Below are 5,676 nucleotides of genomic sequence, written 5' to 3' on the forward strand. Positions count from 1 at the left end.
GTCAGCTTATTTCGTCAGTAAAATACCTGTACTGACGGAATTTCCGTCAGTTTTACCAATTACTGACGGATATTTGACGGAAATTCCGTCTTTATTTATAGGCCAATAGTGACGGAAATTCCGTCAGGAAAGCGGTTTACTGACGGAAAATCCGTTCAACGTAGCATCCCATGTCTGCCAGAAATGTTGACTTTTGTTGACTTTTCTGACGGATTTTCCGTCAGAAAAGTCAACATTTCTGACGGAATTTCCGTCAGGGAAGTTGACTTTTTTAAAAAAAAAAAAAAAAAAAAAAATTCTTCATCTCATCATTTATGGGCTCACATCAGGTACACACTGTTTTTTTACATCAGGTTACAATCAAAAGCTAGATCACCAGTACTACTTGATCAATTTAATCAAAACATTCAAATAACAGTATTGCTACTTGTCAAAAACTAGAAAACGCATCACTACGACAAATTAACATGCAACTTTATCAGTATTAATGCTTGCGTAACTGGTCAACATTCAGCAATCTGCTCCTCGGTCATTTGTGGTCATTCGTGGATACCTGCTTGATAGAATTAGCATCATTAGAGTTCTAACATGCATACTCGTACTAAAGAAAAAAGTACAGGGTCATAGAGTCATAGGCTGCGTATTGAAAAAAATCTGCGAGGGTTGTGACAGCTGACAAGGCATGAAATATTTCATTTTGTGCATTAAGGCAAAATGTACAAGTGTTTTCCATGAGACGAGGTATCACAGAAAGCATGTGTCCTACTATAGGTTTCATGACAACACCACCAATTTAATTAATGTTTATTGTCTAAGATTTATTAGAGTTCTAAGTTGTCATAAGTTTAAATCTTCATTCTAATTATCAATGGTCATGTAACTTCTAAATCAGGCGTCAATATTTGCACGCGCACACTTATATGATTTTCTTGTTGTTCATAGATGCAGCAATATGAAAAAAATAGTATATGATCAAGTTAGTTTGGTTTGGAAACAAATGAAATGTTCATGTGTACCTCTGAGCTATTTTTTCTTCTTGCCATATATGGCTCCTCGCCTCCTGCAAACCAAATATATAAATGGTCACTAAGTTGCCAGCTTGTAAGCTTGTGTCGTATTGAATATACAACATAAATAGCCGAAAGTTTCCAACAACAATGAACTTACATCTTATATTTAGAATCACGGGAGTATAATTTCTATGCATTCAAAGGCCTAATCTATGACTTAATTTAAAACTACTCTTCAGTTTTGACGAAATTATAAGTATTGTCTTAATTTATTACATTAATTTGAGTAGTTGTTTTAATCTATGACTTAGCCATAAATATGATCGAGTAGGATGATGATCGAAAATACTTATTGCATGTAAGATTGGCAGCCAATATAAGAATAAATAAAAGTAAACAAATGATTAAGATGGAGGGGGTACTAAAAACTTGCACCCAACCAAGTCATTAACTATAATGTGAAGAAGAGTTGCATCTCAGCATAGACAATTAACATAATAAAACACTTGATCGGAAGAACTATCAAACATACCTGCTAAAGTGTGTTAGTTCTTGTATGCTCCCCTCAATGCAGCCTTGCCTTCTTTTTCTGCATCGATGTACCTTCTTTTTCTGCACCCAAATTAGATTAAGTGAAATTATCTAACTTAACAAACAAAACTCTGACTCAACCTTAAAATTACTGGACTCGAAATGCCATATATATGATTAATAACTAATACAAGTAACTAATAAGTATTCCACATGACTTAATTATTTCTTTTCTTTACAAAGTTGTAGGAGCTGCTATACAATACGAAAAACGGTAGCTAAAATACTTTAATTTGCCTGAGTATTAATGTTTTGAAAAACGGAAATTTAACACACCAGCACGTTTGAATCTTCACATCAAAAATGTAAAGAAGTGCGGAAGAAACATAAACTGGTTAATAATTGTCACAGCTAGCTCAGAATTTCAACAGATAGCTAAAAGATCAAAGAGCATACTAATTCCCCACTGTAGTTCATATATGCTTGATTGTCCGCGAATAAATTAGCTATTGTCCACGAATAAACTAGCTACTTCATTGCGCAAGGAGCACACAAAAAACGAAATATTTCAAGAGGACAGCTTATCCATGGACAAGCGAGAAAGAAATCTAGGAAGTTTATTCACCAATAAAGGGTGCAAGAATTAAGTTACGCGACAATACCTATTCCAATCAATGCCTTTCACTGTATGGTGTTCAGCACAATGCCTTCCCTCTTCGAGATTTTATCAATCATCTCAAACCTCACCTGTCAATAAAAAAGAACTCAATCAAGCAACCCTAATGTTTTCAAAACCATACAAACACCACGTAAATTTTAACTAATCATGTTAGAAACTCTACTTGAGTACTTGATCAGGTATCTTTTGCTTGATTCCCGGCAAAAATTAACCTCATAAAAACACCAATTTATAATGCAACATATCTATTCAAAGTGCTCAACCTCTTAACTCACTAAAGGGGTGAACCAAACATTCAGTAATATCAACAAGATAGTAAGGTTGCAATACACATTGGCTTCTCAACATTCAACAAGAGATGCACATCCAGTATCTCAAACCCAATATTCAATAAAGCAATCTAATAAAATCTCGAATTTCATCGAATCTTCCGAAAAAAAACTAATGATACACTATTGAAACAAGCTGTATTACATGAGCATAATTGAGTTACTAAACATATAAAAGCAGCAAACTTTCACACCAAAAAACACATAACAGAATGACAAAAGAAAATAACTTGAACACAATATTAGTTGAGAAGAAAAAACACCTTTTTCTACCAGCAGTATTCCAAATCCTTGCAATTCCTTAGATGACAAAGAAAAATCTAGATAATTAACTTGAATTTGATTCAAGCAGAGTCAAATAAATAAAAATAACCTCACTTGCTACATACTTCTACATCATAAACAAGCAAAAATAAGCAAACATAGAGAAACTCGAAAGGCGAACCTGATAATGAACCTCGGCAGCGGAAATTCGACTCAAACAACCTCACAAATATCATAGAAGAAAGGAAGAAGGAAGGAGAAGGAGTAGGAAAAGAAAAGGGAGTCGAGAGGACGGCGAGGAGGCAGGCGTCGGAGGTGGCAGGGGTTAGTGATGGTCGGCGTCGGAGGTGAGTGATCGGCGTCGGAGGTGAGTCGGGATTTGTGGGGTTAGGGTTTGGGGAAAAATCAATTTAGGGTGAGACTTGAGAGAGATAATGAGAGAAGTCAGGGTTTTCTTTGTTTTCTTTTATTTTTATGTTAAAGGTATATCCGACGGAAATTCCGTCAGTATTCCTTAATTCCCGACGGATATTCCGTCACATAGTATTCGCGGCATTCATACTGTTCAACGCGCCAATATTATCTGACGGATTTTGACGGATAATCCGTCAGGAATATTTTATGACGGATTATCCGTCCGTATTCCGTCAGGTTCCCGATTTTTCTGACGAATTTTTATTTCCGTCAGAATTTCCGTCACTATCCCGCATAATTTTAGTAGTGGGGTAAGTGAGGTATTGGGTAAAAAGGGGCGAAGATGAATTTGGATATGTGGGGTTAATAGCCAGGCTAGCAACAACGACTCCAAATACAACTGCATCTCAACTTCGTACTCAATATAACAAGATGAAACGGTGCAAAAACCATGCACTAAACTCACAAAACACCAAGAACTCATCAACTCCCCATAAGATATAAGTAAGGCATGGGAGTGAAAATTATTCATACAATTTCTCGTTTTTTTCATTTGACTTATTTTTTTCGTTTTTTTTTTCTTTCATTCTTTTCGTTTTTTTTTTCGTTTCTTTTTTTTTTCTTTTTTTTTTCAACAATTCTTTTCTTTCATTCCCTTCAATTCTTCCACCATCTTCTGAAAATCAGACAAAATAACCATATTGCAATAAAACATTCCAACAGCTACTCGTCACTAGCTCGGCTAGGGTAGGAAGTATTATAGAAAGTAGCTAATAGGACAAAAGGCAATTTGGCTATGTTGGGCTCATGGGTAGAATGAAATAAAAGGAACTGTCTCTCCTAACATGTGTCACCATCCACAGACCGAATGCATAAATGTATTAAGAAGACTAGACTCATGCTTATGCAAATTGATGTTACATGCCTTAAAGAGAGTACTACTCACATTCTAAATGAAACTGGTCATGAATGTCACCAGTTTATAAAGCTCTAACCTCAGAATGTAATGTAGCTTGCCGACATAATTAATCAAGTCTATTCGTTCAGATAAGAGAGAAACAAAAACTCGTAGATTATGCACATAATCACGCCAACTAAATGTCAAGAATATGCAAGGCTCAAGTAAGGGTTCAATGTAGTGTCAATGTTCAAACGTTCCGACTCAAATTAAACGTGGAAATTTTTTTAATTTTATGCGATTTTTTGAATTAAAAGCAACAATGCATGCGAAAATAATTAAACGTGCAAGCAAAAATGCAAGAAAACATGCATACACAGATATGGATGCATACCTCCCCAAACCAAACCGTACAATGCCCTCATTGTACATAAAATAGGGAAAGAAATGCAAACTGAAGAGAAAAGGAGGAGTGGAGTCGGAAAACTTACAAAACGTCATATAGAGGGACCTCCCCAACCCGACCATGAACGTGGGAGGTCAAAGAAAGTCAAGCAGTAGCTCAATAGACGTAAAACAGCCGCTGGAAGACGAAACTGCTCGATCGAGCAACTTGGAACAACTCGATCGAGTAAACTGGAAAATGGAAGGACTCAATCGAGAAGAAAACTGCTCGATCGAGTAAACGTGATTTCTGCTTTGGTCGATCGAGTAAGAATATCACTCGATCGAGTGAAAATTACCCAAAAAGAGCTCGATCGAGTAAAGAACTGCTCGATCGAGTGAAGTAACCTGCAAAACACGCATTTCAAAGCAAGGAAAGCATAAAGAGTTCGTAAAACAGCGTCTAAAGTTAAACATAAAGCTAAAGAAAAATAAATAGTTCAACAAAAGTACAATAAAATAGTCTGGGCTGCCTCCCGGAGAGCGCTGGTTTATGATGTCCCGCACGACCTTCCTTCTGGCATCAAATAACTGGCGCGTCTAGCTCGTCAAAGTACAAGACTTCAACACGATTGTCTGCTTCATTCGCCTCGTGGTAATGCTTCACATATTGGCCATTCACCTTGAACCTATGACCTTCGGAATCTTCGAGCTCCACGGATCCAAATTTGGTAACAGCTGTCACCGTATAAGGACCACTCCACTTGGACTTCAGCTTGCCAGGAAACAATCTCAATCGGGCATTAAACAGCAGCACCTTTTGCCCAACGTGGAACTCCCAAGGTACAATTCTCTTGTCATGCCATCTCTTCGTCTTTCCTTTGTAACTGCGCGAGCTATCATAGGCATTAAGCCTAAATTCTTCCAACTCATCCTGCTGCAAAAGACGATTCTGACCACACAACTTAGAATCAAAGTTAAGCTCACGAATTGCCCACCAAGCCTTACATTCCAACTCAACAGGTAGGTGACATGATTTCCCATAAACTAACCTATAAGGTGATGCACCAATCGGTGTCTTAAAGGCAGTTCTGTAAGCCCATAATGTGTCCTCTAACTTCAGACTCCAATCCTTCCGTGATTTAGAAACTACCTTAGACAAGATCT

The 5,676-nt window shown here is 37.0% G+C and overlaps 1 long non-coding RNA gene across 1 annotated transcript; it reads right to left on the reverse strand.

Moving 5' to 3' along the window:
* Window positions 1-288: 288 nt before the first annotated feature.
* Window positions 289-3,271, reverse strand: LOC141599488 (uncharacterized). Its single transcript, XR_012523839.1, has 6 exons — window positions 2,995-3,271; window positions 2,813-2,849; window positions 2,204-2,288; window positions 1,543-1,622; window positions 1,017-1,060; window positions 289-553 (listed from the first exon to the last, which is right to left on the reverse strand). It is a non-coding gene; the product is annotated as an uncharacterized LOC141599488 (long non-coding RNA).
* Between the last annotated feature and the right edge of the window lie 2,405 nt (window positions 3,272-5,676).

The sequence above is a fragment of the Silene latifolia genome, chromosome 9 (genome assembly GCF_048544455.1).
Source record: "Silene latifolia isolate original U9 population chromosome 9, ASM4854445v1, whole genome shotgun sequence".
In the NCBI taxonomy this organism is placed as follows: Eukaryota; Viridiplantae; Streptophyta; class Magnoliopsida; order Caryophyllales; family Caryophyllaceae; genus Silene; species Silene latifolia.